Source organism: Pelodiscus sinensis, chromosome 19, assembly GCF_052426305.1.
Source record: "Pelodiscus sinensis isolate ZL-2025 chromosome 19, ASM5242630v1, whole genome shotgun sequence".
Lineage (NCBI taxonomy): Eukaryota > Metazoa > Chordata > Testudines > Trionychidae > Pelodiscus > Pelodiscus sinensis.
In genome coordinates, this window is record NC_143070.1 from 8977280 (window position 1) to 8991733 (window position 14454).

Genomic DNA, 14454 nt, shown 5'->3' on the forward strand with positions numbered 1-14454 from the left:
CTGCATCACACCCACGGTGTCCTAGGGGAGAGCCAAGGCCCAGGGAACAACAGAGCCGGTTTTAACTCCCCCCCCCCATTTCCCGGATGGGAGGTGAGTGACCTCTGAGCCAGCCCCGGACCCTGGGGTGGGTAGGCGGCTCCCACAGGCCGCAGGGCCGGCAGCGGTAGGGCTGCGGCCTGGCAGCAACCCCTGGGGAGGGCCAAATCCGAGCCCGGCCTGAGCAAGGTGGCCAGTGTCCGGTTTGGAACCGGACAGGCCAGAATCTGAGGTTTCTGTGTGGGAAAGAAATGGAGACAATAGAAATGAGACAATGGGAATGGCCGGGATTTCCCTGGGGAGACGGAATGTCGATTGTGATGTCATGTCAAGTGTGTCCAGTAGTTTTGTTGAGACCATCTGGCAACCCCCGGCCTGAGCCAGACTTAGGCCCAGTTCAGGGGAGACCCTAGGACGTTAAGGGCCCATGTTCCAGCCAGACTCCTGCCCCGACCTGGGTCCCTCCTTGTCCCCCTGGAGCATCTGGGGGTGCAAGTCCCCCTGGAGGGCCTTGCCCACCGCTCTTTGCCCCAGGAGCTGGGGGTCTCGTTAGCTCCTCTCCCCAGTGGCTGCAGCAGAGGGATGTGGGGAGGGAGGCGCCTGGCCCAGGGGGGTTGGGATCTGGCAGCAGGACTGCCAAAAACCAGACTCTCCAGTAGAAAACTGGACCCCTGCCATCCCTAGCCGGCTGCAGGACACTGATGAGGCCCCGTCTCCTCCCTTCCGTCCCAGCTCAGCACAGCCCCCACTAGGGAGCTTGGGGCCCAGCTGGGACTGTCCCTCAGGGGCCCAGCCGAGGACACCGGCCGGCCGGCCAGGGAGGGTCCTGACCCCTGTGCCCACTGCTGCTGCACCAGAGGTGAGGGACCCCGCTGGGCAACGGGCCCCCAAGCACTGACACCGACAGACGCCAGGCCGGGGGCCCTGCTGAAGTGTCGCCCCCTGATCCTGCCCCCCCCGGGAATGGGAGCCTGGTTGCTACACACCAGACCCTCTGGGACCAGCCCCACGGGAGGGTGAGTCTGTCTCTCTCCCCTCCCCCCACACTCCATGTAGGACCAGCCCCTCCCCAGGCCTCAAGGCACCTGCTCTTTGTGGGGCCAGGGATGCAGCCCACTGGGAACCCAGCCCCAGCCAGGGCCCTAGGGCAGCTGGACGCTGCAGGGGAACAGCTCAGGGGAGAGGGGCATCACCAGCTCCTGCACTGATAGCCCGGGAGGGGTCTGGCCCTGGGGGGCACTAGAGAGGTGCTACGCCCATCCCAGGGCCCAGCTCCCCCTGCCCCCTGGTTCCCAGGCACCGCGTCTGACAGGCCCTTGCTCTCTTGGGACAGGAGGAGCCCGGCCACGGGGACACGCCAGCTCCCCTGGTCTGACCCTGGCCCCAGGTGCCTGCAGCTCGACAGGGGCTGCCCCAGGGCAGGTGACGACAGCTGGGGAGGGAGCCGCCTGCGATATCAGCACCTCGCTTTTCCTGCTCACGCTGGGAGTGGAGCCGCAGCCGCGGCCGGGCACCGGGGAGAGGGAGGGGCTTCCCCCCCCCGCCGCTGGGGATAGAACCATCCACCCATCTCCTGTCTCTGGACAGGGACCTGCACAGCCTCGTGAGTCAAGGCCAGCTTACGGACTACAGCCGTTAGGCAGAACTGCCTGACTAAAGGGGCAAAACACTGGCCATTGGGCCACGCTGCCCAGAGGAAAGGGGCAAGGTACTGACTGGCCATTGGGCCACACTGCCCAGAGGAAAGGAGCAAGGTACTGACACTGGCCATTGGGCCCCACTGCCCAGAGGAAAGGGGCAAGGTACTGACTGGCCATTGGGCCACACTGCCCAGAGGAAAGGGGCAAGGTACTGACTGGCCATCGGGCCACACTGCGGTTATGGACTCCACCCACTAGGCTGCCCTGCCCTATGCCGGGCTCTGCCAGAGGGAAGCTGGGAGCCTGCAGGCTTTGTGGCCAGAGAAGCTGCCGTCCCCTCGGCACCAGGCGCGAGTTGGACCCAGGGGCCAGATGGTGACGATTCCAGGGACGGGGCGTGTCGTGGCACAGACTGAAGGCTGAAGAACCAGCCCAGAGGCCAGGACCAGGCGAGGTCACACACGGGACCAGGGCAGCGGAGGAGGAAACCGATCGGCCAGGGGAGAGAGGCCAGACGGGGGCTGCACCTCGGGACCTGCTGAAGCCTGGATCAGATGAAGGGGCCTCCCCGTTGCGCCGCTTCTCCCAGAAGACGAGCTCGGTGCCCTTCAGCCAGGATGCCGGGCAGAGAAGCCACCGCGAACCCGGCGCCTCGCAGCCCTGCCCTGGGCGTCGGAGGCCTGGCCAGGCCCTTCCCAGGGAGACTCCCATCCAGTGCAGATCCCTACGGCGGGGGTGGGGAACCTCAGGCGCGGGGGCCGGATGCAGCCCTGGCTGGCGGGGATCCGGCCCCTGAAGGTCGAGGCTCCCCCCTGCATTGGGGGCCCACGCTGGGGAGGGGAGGGGGGCTGTTTCTCACTTGTGTGCAGCCCCCCATGGATTTCTCTTTGGGTCAGTGGCCCCGACCCAGCAAAGGTTCCCCACCCCTGCTCTGTGGGGGGTAAAGGTCCCTGGGAACCTGACTAGGGCCCCACCCATTTCACAGCCAGGAGACGTGCAACGGGGGGAGAGGAGGGGATGGGGGAATGGCGAGGGGAGTCTGAGTTCCCCACGTGGTGAGGGGCCTGGGGCGTCAGCTGCTCCCTGACCTGGCTGGGATGGGACAGGAGTTGTCCTGCCCCAACACGGGCACTCGCGGAGGGGGCAGATCAGAGCCACCCTGAGGGGCAGGGAGAAGTGAGGGTGGAACGGCTCTAGCCCTGCCCCGCAGGCTGCTGGGAAGTGAAATTGGCACTCTTGGGACGCCCCCACCCGCACTGCACACAATCCTAGTTTGGGCCAGGACCCAGCCGGTCAGAGAGCCGGGAAATTTCCCAGGGAAGCCCCTGGGAGTGTGCCAGGGAGCAGTGTGGACACGGTCTGGCTGTGAAATGGGCGAGGTTGCAGGGGGACGCGATGGGGCCCTAGTTCCGGCGTATTCCCTGGAAGTTGTGGGAAAGGGTCTGCCAGAAACCCCTGGCCCTGTTGGTCTCCAGGGTCATTGGGGAATCCCCTAGTGCAGCCTTTCTCCAGCTGGGGCTCCCCACCCACAAGGGGGTCCCAGGGCCAGGGGAGGGGCCTCGCGAGCAGGGTCACTGGTCGCCTGGGTTTTCCCAGCCATGACCTCGTCTTCAGGCTTCAAATCTTCCTCTGGGCAGATGTTTGGAAATATTAAAAACTGTCGGATTTCTCCCGGCTTTCCCAGCTGAGTGGCTGGAGAGCAGCAGCCGCTGTCTGGGTACCCGCTTCGGATGGCAGGGCCACTGCCAGCAGCAGCACAGGGGGAAGGGAGGCCTGGTCTGTTGTTGCCATCCTTCCTTCTGCACCGCTGCTGGCGGTGGGGCTGCCTTTCGATCTGGGTGGCTGCAGAGCAGCGGCCTCTGGCAGGTCACCCAGCTCAGAAATCAGCGCCACGCCCAGCCCAGATACAGTCTTGGCTCGTCCCCTTCTGCAGGGTGTGGGGCTGGCTTTTGAGCTGGGTGGCCAGGGAGTGGTGACTGCTGGCCAGGGGCCCAGATCAGAGGACGGTGTCCCTGCCCGCAGCAGCACAGAAGCAGGGTGGCTCCGTGTTGTGTCACTCCTACTTCTGCACCACTGCTGGCGGTGGCCCTGTCCTCCGAGCTGGGCGCCCCAGGAGCAGCCACGACTCTCTGGTCACCCGCTCGGCCGTCAGTGCTGCTCCCAAGAGCGGTGCAGCAGGAGGTGCAGGAGGGGCGGGATTGCAGCACTTCCTTCGGCACCGCGGCGGGTGTCAGCCCTGCCTCCCAAACGGGGTGACCAGAGAGCAGGTGCCACTGGCCAGGGGCTACCTCAGAGGGCAGCACCGGCGCCAGCAGCTGCACTAACTAGGGATGTCAACGTGTGTCGTCGGCTACACGATTAACCGATACGCCTGGGCTTAGTGTTTAATCCTGTCGACTCCACGCACCCCTCCTCCGGCTGCCTCATTATCAGAGGCAGCAAGGGGTGGGAGTTGGGAGCTGATGTCTGGGGGAGCCGGATTTTAAGCTGCCTCCCCATAAGCACCAGATGCCTCAGAGCTGCCTGGCCTCCTACCCCTGTGCGGCTGCTGATCGAGGTGCAGCAACACGGAGGGTGATGGGGGCTGGCGGGAGCTGGTGCACGCGGGAAGCGGCTTTTAAGACAGCTCCCCATGTGTATCAATTCCCATGGAGCCACTTCTCGGCCCCCCCCCCATCCCACTGCTGCCTCGCTATCAGAGGTAGCAGTATGTGGCGGGGGCAGACAGGAGCTGGTATGTGCGGGGAGCCACCTTTTAAGCAGGTTCTCCACCCATGCCACCTCTGCAGAAGCCCCCTTTTCCCCCTTGCTGCCTCCCACAGAGGCAAGGGGGGAATGGGCACAGGCAGGAGCTGGGGCTCCGGGGTAGCTGGCTTAAGAGTTGGTTCCCCATGAGCACCAGCTCTTTAAAGCCGCCTGCTCCTGCCCCTCATGCTGCAGAGCAGCCTCTCTCCGGGACTGACCCAAGCTCTCGGCACACAGAGGCTGCTGCGTGGGATGCAGGTGCAGCCTCCGTCTGCAGGGAGCTCGGATGCCCTCTGGATAGGGGCTGCTTCCACCCCGCACTGCTGCCTCGTTATCAGAGGCAGCGGCATGGGGTGGCCAGGGGCTCCCCGGGATTGGGGCAGAAGCGCATTGGCCCGGCAACTCTCGAATAACCATGGAATTGCTACGGCTTGATGCAGTGCCCGATTATTCAATGACTCCCTGTCTGACATCCCTAGTGGAGAAGGGAGGGCAGCCCTGGACGGTGCTACTCCTCGTCCTTCTCTGCCACGGCGGGCGACGGCGCCACCTCTCCCGCCGGGCAGCCGGACAGTCAGCACCGTGGCTGGTAGCCGCGCAGAGGGGAGGGCGAGCCTGGTGCGACAATGCGACTAATTGATGGGCACTTTGAAATATACAAGGGCCCCAGGGGGGTTGGAACATGCACAGCCAGGGACATCCGGAGGCTCTTCTGCGTTTCAAACAGAAGAGCCTTCATGGAGCCTGGGGTCCGCGGGGGATCAGAGTCCCCCATAGACCCCGCTCTCCATGCGGCGCTGAAGTTTCCAAATGCCAGGCAGAGCCCGGGGTCAGCGGCTCCGCACTGCATTTCCCCAGAACCCAGGATAAGCTGGGGACCCTCCCGATCAGTGGGGGAGCCCCCAGCTGATGACGGGTTCCGGGGTAATGCTGCATGGAAACGAGGTCAGCTGGGGACTGCTAATCCCAGTCACCACTTGGCATTTCCAAGCAGCAGCCCCACTCGGAGTCTGGGGTCTGCTTGGGATCCCCCAGCTGACTCCGGGTTCCATGTGGCGCTGCCGCTTTGAAGTCCCGTCTGTTCCCTCCCCTTTGCCACCTCTACCTGATAGAGGCAGTAAGGGGGGAACTGCCGAGTCGACGTGACTATCCAATAAGCATTTGCTTGTCAGCTAGTCAGCTAGTCCTTAACACTCTCACTGCAGGGCGGCAGCCCCTGGCCAGGCACATGGCTCGGAAGGCAGCAGGGTCACCAGCAGCAGCGCAGAACACAGGGCGGCATTCGATGGCGTCGCTGCCCTGACTTCTGCGCCCGTTGGTGGCAGCTCCCTCTGCCCATGTGGGCGGGTGGAAAGGCAGCACCACCCCCAGCAGCAGTGCACAGGGAGGGAGGCCTGGCGTGGTTTTGCCTCCCTTCCTTGTGCACCCCTGCTGGTGGGGGCGCTGCATTTTAAGGGGAGGGCGGCTGGGAAACAATGCAATGGGTCGGGCACGTGGCCAGGGCAGCAACTCCGGCTCCAGCAGCAGCACAGAAGGAACGTGGCATGCTCTGTGACTGCCGCCCTCCTTCATTGCCACGGCTGGGGGCAGCCCGACGTTCCGCGCCAGGGGCTGGAGAGCGGTGGCTGCTGGCAGGACACCCAGCTCGGAAGGCCACACGGCTGCCAGCAGCAGCGCAGAAGGCAGGAGGTGAGATCTGTTGTTGTCACTTTCCCTCCTGTGCTGCAGCTGGGTGTGTGGCCAGAGACGGGCCACTGGCCAGGTGCCTACCTGAGAAGGCAGCGCCAGCACCAGCAGCAGCGCAGAGGCAGGGTGGCCTGGTGTGCCGGTGCCTCCCTTCCCTCTGCACTGCTGCTGGTCATGGCACTGCCTACTAATGGGGAGGCTGGGGGCAGTTACAAGGGGCCAGGTGCCCAACCTGGATGGCAACCCCACCGCCAGCAGCAACACAGGAGGGAGGGGAGCTGGTCTGATATCGCCACCCTCCCTGCTGTGCCGCTGCTGGCCGTGCCTCTCACTTCTCAGCTGGGCAGCTAGAGAGCGCAGGCACCACGTGCACAAGGTCGCCTGACCCAGCAGAGCACAGAAGGTCTGTGACCGCCGCCCTCCCTCCTGTGCCACTGCTGGGGGCAGCCTGGCCTGCCACACGGAGTAGCCTGTGAGTGGCCCATGCTGGCAGGACTCCCAGCTGCAAAGTCAGCACCAGCAGCAGCACAGGAGGAAGGGAGGCCTGGTCGGGTATCTCAGCCCTTCCTTCTGTGCCGCTGCAGGCGGTGGCGCTGGCTTTGGACCTGGGCGGCAGCAGAGCAGCGGCTGCTGTTGTGGGGCCCAGATCGGAGGGGGCCCCACCGAGCAGCGAGTGAGGGGTGGTCACTGACGGGTCCCCCAGCTCAGAAGTCAACGCCGCCCCAGCAGCAGCGCAGAGGCAGGGTGGCCTGGCATGTTGTTGCCACCGTTCCTTCTGCACTGCTGCTGGCAGGGCTGCCTTCTCCGCTGGGGACCACAGAGCAGGGGCCACAGGGGAGGTGCCCAGCTCGGAGGGCAGCTCCGCTCCCAGCAGCAGCGCAGAAGGAAGGGGGTGTGGCTGCCATTGCATCCTTCCCTCTGCCCCCTGCTGGGGGCATCGCTCCCTTCCAAGCTGGGTGGCCAGAGCGAGCGGGATCCCAGCTGTGGGGTCAGTGCCAGCAGCAGCAGCAGCGCAGGAGGAAGTGGAGGCAGCGATGCCGTTGCCACCCTTCCGTCTGCGCCGCTGCTGGCCAGGTTGGGGGCAGAGAGCAGCTGCCCCTCCAGCCGCCCAGCTGGGAAGGCCAGGAGAGATCAGGGACATTTCTTCTTATTTCCAAACTCCGCCGGGATGGGGACCTGGGGACTGAACACGAAGCCACGGCTGGGAAAGCCCAAACGTCCGGTGCCCCCGTGAGCGACCCTCCTGCCCTCGCCTTGCCTCCCCCTTCTGGGCAGGGACCCCCGGGGGGAGAAACGCTGCACTAGGGGATTCCTCTACGACCCCGAGGGCCACCACGGCCAGGAGTTCCCGGCAGCCCCTTTCCCACCACTTCCACGGAGGAGGCGGCAGGTTCTCAGGGGAGGTTTCCCCAACTGAGAGATCTGCCTGGATGGAGAGTGAAGGAGCAAAGGGAGGGCCTGGCCAGGAACGCCCAGGGCCAGGGCAGGGCTCACACGGCAGCACCCATGGCAGGGAGTGGCCAGAGACTCCTGGGAACCGACGGGTGTGAAAAGAAACCTGCTGCTGAGCCAGGCCCAAAACTCTGTGTCTGCCGGCCACTGGGGCCAGCCCAGATGTATCCAGCCTCCCGCTGACTCTGGAGTCCCTGCTGACTTCTCCTGCATTGCCTGGAAGAGGAGAAGTGATTCGTGGTGTCCGAGAGATGCTCCTTCAACGCCAAATCTCCACCCACCTCAGGAGCCAAGTAAAAGAATGTGAGACTGGTTTAAAATAAAGAGATTGAAGAGAAATAACCCGATCATTGATTGTACGAGCTTTGCTTTCTTGCCCTTAAGCACATGCTCGGGTTGGTCTCAGCCATTCTCTGCAAACCAGAGGACTTGAAAAACTTTTCTTGTGACAGCTGAGGGGGAGGCGACACCCCAGGGCCTGTGGGGACAGAGCCGTGCATGCAGCCCACAGGCACAGAAGGGGAGTTTCTGTTGCCATGACAACAGTCTCTCCCCAGGAAAAGCCCTTCCAGACTCCTGGCTGGAGCAGTCATGACTAGCAGGCAGAGCAGGGGCTGTGGGTCACAGCTGGGGTCAGGAGTCCCAGAGCAGCCCAGAGGCCGGTCTCATGGGCTCAGATTTGAAGGGCCAAAGGAATCATCATGCTCATCTGATCTGAGCTCCTGCACCTTGCAGACCCCAGAACCTTCCCCACCCCTCCGGCCCCAGCCCCACTTGCCCCCCAGCCCCACTTGCCCTGGCTGTTACTGACGCCCTCACGTCACGGCTCAGTGATGGCAAGGGATGGAGAATCCCCCATTGCACGACTTGGTCTCTGCAGAGGGGGGCAGCCGCATCTACCCAACCCCCACGGGCTCTGCCCGTCTGACCCCTTGACAAGCCCCCCCCAACACGGGGTCAGTCGGAGCAGGCGTGTTCTGGCCGGAGCCCCCAGCCACACGGCGGGGAAAGAATTGTCTGAGCAGCTCAGCACTGGGGAGCCCACGTTTCCCTCTGCGGAGCGCGGGGCAGCCGGTCCAATTCCTCCCACCCATGTCAGTCCAAGGGCCGCCGATGGGAGCTGGCAGCACAAACGCTCCCATTCCCGCCCAGTCGCCTGAGCCCCCGTGTCCCTGGGCCCAAGCCCTGGGCCCTGCTGGCCGAGGAGCAGGGACTCCGACCGCCACACGCTGAGCCCCCAGGAGCAATCCCCGCCCTGGGCCCCTTCCTAGCAGCCCTGGCGTCTCTCCCCTCACGCGGCCTGTGGGCACGGCCCGTCCGAGGGCCTCCCTGGCCGCGGCTGCTGCTGGAGGCTCCTGCCCCCTCGGCGCCCCTGGGCCCGGAGCTCCCTGCGCATCCTCCTCCTCCTGCAGTCGGCCCGGCCTGAGCGGCTCCAGAGGCTTTTCTACTCCGCTCCCTCGGGGGGCAGGCCCAGCAGGACGGGGGGGCTGATTCGCAGGGCAGGGTTGATGCACCCCCCAGCCCCCGGTCATCTGAAGCAGGGGGCTGAGCCCGCCAAAGCTCATGATCCCACCTGCATGTTTTATTGGTCTGTAAAGTGCTACCAGGCCATTTGTTGTGTGACCAGAGCGAGGGCTGAGGAGGAAGGTCCGGCCTGGGGCTCACAGCCGGTTGTGCTGGGGGTGGGTGAGGCAGAGGATGCAGGCCAGGCAGAGGCCTAAGAGGGTCTGTCCATGGCCAGAGAGGGGATCCCAAGGAGCGACTGTCTCGAGTTGCAGCTGGGGAGCTCTGGGGTGGGTATTAGGGGAAACGATTTCACTGAGGCTGGTGAAACGCTGGAGCGGGAGGCCTGGGGAAGGGGGGAATCTCTGTCCTGAGAGGATTTTAAGGCCAGACCTGACACAGGCCTGGCTGGGGTGAGTGAGTTGGGCTGGGCCCTGCTCTGAGCAGGAACAGGACGAGCTGACTCCTCAGGGCCCTTCCAGCCCAGTGATTCTAGGACTCTGCACAGGGGCAGAGAGGGGGGTCCCAGGAGAGGTTCCCAGGAGCACCAGGCCTAGAGGCTAGAAGAGGGATGTGAGGGGTGCACTGGGCACTGGAACTAGGACGTGGTTTCTCCTGGGCGTGTGTGTTGCTTTTGCTCACACTTAGCTGAACGGCAACATTTCCTCCATCATCATCGTCATCATCAGACTAGTGAACACAACAGCCCCGACCTGCCCCCGGGGGGATGCTCAAAGGAAGCACCAGAAACCACGTCGGCTGGTCCAGCTGCCCCCGAAACACAGACCAGGGGTGAAGATTTTCTACCCGTTAACTCTGCATCCTGAACCATCAGTGCACACACAGCCCAGCACTGCCTGTGCCCCCCGTCCAAACCCCACCCCCGTCTCCCGCAGCCTAGAAACTTCCCCACCCAGACACCCCCATGAGACCAGCTAGTCTCCTATTATCAGTCACCAACCCCCCATGTACCTGAAAAACTTCCAGTCTGTGCCCCACACACACAGCCCCCCTCTGCCAGCCACTGCCCCACATCCCTGACTACCTGCCAGTCTGAGCCCCACAGACAGAGCCCCCCTCTGCCAGCCCTTCCCCCATGTCCTTAACTAACTGCCAGTCTGTGCCCCACACACACAGCCCCTCTCTGCCAGCCTCTGCCCTATGTCCCTGACTATCTGTAAGTTTGTGCCCCACAGACAGAGCCCCCCTGCCAGACCCGGTGGTACAGGGTGTACAAGGCTCATGGCTAATTTGCCCTCCCCCTGGCTTCTCTCCATGGTTGGTGAGAGGCTCCCCCTGCACCCTCCCACATCAGACCCGGCTCCCAGGGCCAGGCTGTGACGGGCGACGGGGTCACCGCTCCCTGCTGTGTCCTGTCCAGCCGCAGGCAGAGGGGGAGCCGCACCCGGCTGGAGTCCTCCCGCCCTGAGCCGGAGCTGAGCCGGGGGGTCAGATGCTCCCTGAAGCACCCAGGAGAACATGGACGGTAAATGGAGTCGGGGGCCGTGGTCATGGGGAGCTGCCGCACTTAGGGGGGCTGGGAAATTCCCGGAACCTCGACCCCCAGCGAAATCTCCCCCGACATTCCCAAGAGGAGCGGGCAGGGAGAAATCTCTGTTGTCCTGATCACGGGCATGGAAACCTCAGCTCTGCCCCCGCAGACACACACACAGCGGGAACCCAGAAATCATCTCTCCCTCCCCTCTCAGTGTTCAGTCCCTTCTCCCTCCCAGCCTGAGTTCCTGCCTCCCCTCCTCTGCCAGGCTGTTCGCTGCCTCTTCTTGTCTTTGCAAAATATACTGTGAGGCAGAGACTTTTGTGGCTTTTCCTGCCTCCATCCACAGTCTGGGGGCCTCTGGATACCCCTGTCCCTGCTCCTCCCGATGCAGGATGATTTAGCCCATCCTAACATGTCACAGTGTCGGCCTGTTTACCCCCCTGCACCCCTGAGAACTTTCTAGATCCCCCTCCCTCCAGGGAACGTGGTTCCCAGCCTTGGGCTCTAAGTGCGGATTCTTACCATGTCCACCTGTGATGCCTGCAGGGAAGTTGTGACGTCGCGGGGTCTGTGTTCACTCTGTTTGCCTGGTGGTGCTGTATGTGAGTCTACTGTCCTGTGCTGTTCTGTAATAACTCTGTGTGTGTGCATGCCTCAGTTTCCCTGGGCACTGCAACACGGCTTGGCTGAGGAAGGGGAAGGCTGGACATGACTCACTGTGGAGTTGAATGTGTCTCTCCTGTCCTGAGTCTCGTGTCCTGAGGACCAGAGGGCCGCAGACAAGACCTTCGACCAGGAAGGGGAACAAAGGGGCGGGCGGGGCTGACTCTAGGATGGTGACGAGGGTCTGGGGGGAAGGGTCAGTCTTAGTTGGGTTAGGATGAGGGAGGGGGATTGAGCAGGAAGGGGGGAGCCGGGCCCAGAGCCCTTTTCCCAGAGAGGAATGGTCCTGCCTGCTCCTGGTCCCTGTGTTAACAAAGATCCCGCGCTGCGCTGTGTCCTGTGAACCGATAAACCTTCAGTTCGACTTGCCGGTGAGAGTCACGTCTGGCTGCGGATGGGGGTGCAGGCCGGTGACTCCCCCACAGCCCGTGACAGAAGCAAAGAGCCAGGATGGGAGAGATGGGGCCTCCTGTCTCCTTTCCCCAGCCAGAGTTAACAGGCCTCCCCCCCTCCCCTTTGAGCTTCTGCGGAGGTAAGTGAAGGTGCCCGGCTGCAGGGTTTGTGCTGGGGCTTGAGGCTTAAACCTGAGCTGTCTGCTTAGTGGCAACCCCTGCAGGCCCTTCCATAGCCCGGCCGGCAGAGCGAGGGCTGTAGCGGGTGCTCAGCTAGTGACTGTCGGTGGCTGGCTGGACTCTGGCTCCAAGGGGAGCGTCTCCTCCCTCCCCTGGCTGGGCAGAGCGAGAGGAGAGAGGAAGGGCTCCCAGCCCGAACCCAGCTGCAGCCAATACACCTGGACCTGTGGGTGCCTGGACATGCCACTTCCCTCACCCCCTGGACCCAATCCTGCTGTAGCTGGGATATTCCATGGCCCAGTCACCACTTCCCAGCCCGAGCCCCCAGGCCCAGACCTACCCGGGCAGACCCCTCTACCTGGCTTGAACCCAGCCATGGTCGGTCTTCTCACACCTGTGGTGTGTCCCTTCCCCTGGCCCAACCTAGCCTGGGACCAGCCCTGCTGTGGCTGGGGAGGGAGGCCTGTCCTGGGGCCCAGCAGCAGGGGAACCCCCAGACACTGACCCAGCCCTTGTGGCTGCCGACTCTACCTGGGAGCAGGGCCCAAAGGGGACACCTGTTGCATAAATTGCTAGTTTCGTCCCCTGGGGGCTAGTTCAATTTGCTTCAAGAACAGAGTCACACTTTCAGGCTGGGTCCAACTCTATTTTATTGTCTGCAAACAAGTTCGACCGAGGTCCTGATCTTCACTTTCCCGCCGGGCTCCCTCCCTGGGGAGAGAATCTGACCATTGATCTGGGTGTTGGGGGGAACCGAGCTCCGACTGTCCCCCTGACACCAGCCTCTGGCCTCACACCCCGGGTATGTCTACACTACAGCGCTAATTCGAACTAACTTAGTTCGAATTAGTTAATTCGAACTAAGCTAATTTGAACTAACGCGTCAGAACTAAAAACTAGTTCGAATTAGCGGTTTGCTAATTCGAACTAGCATGTCCTCATTAAGTGGACCCTGAACCGGGCTTAAGGATGGCCGGAAGCAGTGCCGGCAGGGCATCAGATGAGGACTTAGAGCGTGGAGCTGCTGTCTCAGGCTAGCCGACGGCTGCGCTTAAAGGGACCCGACCCCCACCCCGGACAGACAGTTCTCAGGGGTGCCCCGCTTGCAAAGCAGTCCTGGCTTGGAGTGCCCGGAGTGCCCACACAGGGCACATCACAGCACTCGGCCATCAGCCCAGCTGCACTTGCCGCAGGCTGCCATCTGGGGAGAAAGGGCAATTGGGGGGCTGCAGGAGAGCTTCCACCCCCAGAAGCCCGCAGAGCCAGCCCAGTCCTCCCCATCAGGGGCTCGTACCCCATTCCTCCCTCACCTCCTCCCACTTACCCTTCCCTAGCCCCTTTTCTTGATGTACAAAATAAAGGACAATTGTGTTCAAAAATGGACTCTGTCTTTATTGAACAAAACTGGGGGAGACTGGGAAAAGGAGGTGGGAGAGGGGAAGAGAGAGGCTGGGAGAGGGGAGGGCAACTAAAATGATCAGGGGTTGGGAACAGGTCCCATATGAAGAGAGGCTAAAGAGACTGGGACTTTTCAGCTTAGAAAAGAGGAGACGGAGGGGGGACAGGATAGAGGTCTCTAAAAGCAGGAGTTGGGTGGAGAGGGTGCATACAGAAAAGTTCTTCATTAGTTCCCATAGAGAAGGACTAGAGGACACCAAAGGAAATGAATGGGTAGCAGGCTTCAAACTAGTAACAGAAAGTTGTTCTTCACAAAGCAAAGAGTCAACCTGTGGAACTCTTTGCTCCAGAAGGCTGTGAAGGCTAGAACTAGAACAGAGTTGAAAGGGAAGTGAGATCAAGTCATGGAGGCTGGGTCCATGGAGTGGTATTAGCCAGGGGTAGGAGTGGTGTCCCTGCCCAAGGTTTGTGGAAGGCTGGAGAGGGATGGCACGAGACAAATGGCTTGGTCACTGTCTTCGGTCCATCCCCTCCAGGGTCCCTAGGGTTGGCCGCTGTCGGCAGACAGGCTACTGGGCTAGATGGACCTTTGGTCTGACCCAGGACGGCCATTGTAAGCTCAGGGCTCAGGCTCGGGGGTCTCAGTGGACCTCCTTGATTTTCATGCACACCTGCTCCTGGGTGGCCAGGCTGGCAGCTCTCCTGCCCAAGCCGGCCACTTTCCTGTGCCTAGAGCGGAGATCGTGGACGAGGTCCACGATGTCCGCACTAGCCCAGGCGGGTGCCCACCTCTTGCGGTCCCAGGCAAGCTCCCGGGAGCCGCCAGCCTGGTCCCGGGAAGAGGGGGAGGGCTGGGGGGCATCGGGTGGGTGGCTCGAGCCATGCCAGGTGCAGGGTCTGCTGGCTGGGTGCTGGCAGGCTTGCACCTGGCACGGGCACTGTAGCCAGCCTGTGCCCCTTTAAGGGGTCCGGGGCCGGGAGGGAGGCAGTAGAGTTTCCCTGGTGTTGGCCAGAGTGGCCACCAGGGAAACCTGGGGAGGGCTAGCCTCCCACTAGTTTGAATTAAGGGTCTTCACAGCCCTTAATTCGAACTAGTAAATTCGAACTAGGCTTAATCCTCGTGGAATGAGGATTACCTAGTTCGAACTAAGCGCTCTGTTAGTTCGAATTAAATTCAAACTAACGGAGAGCTTGTGTAGCGCCTATGAAAGTTAGTTCGAACTAACAGACGTTAGTTCAAACTAACTTTGTAGTGTAG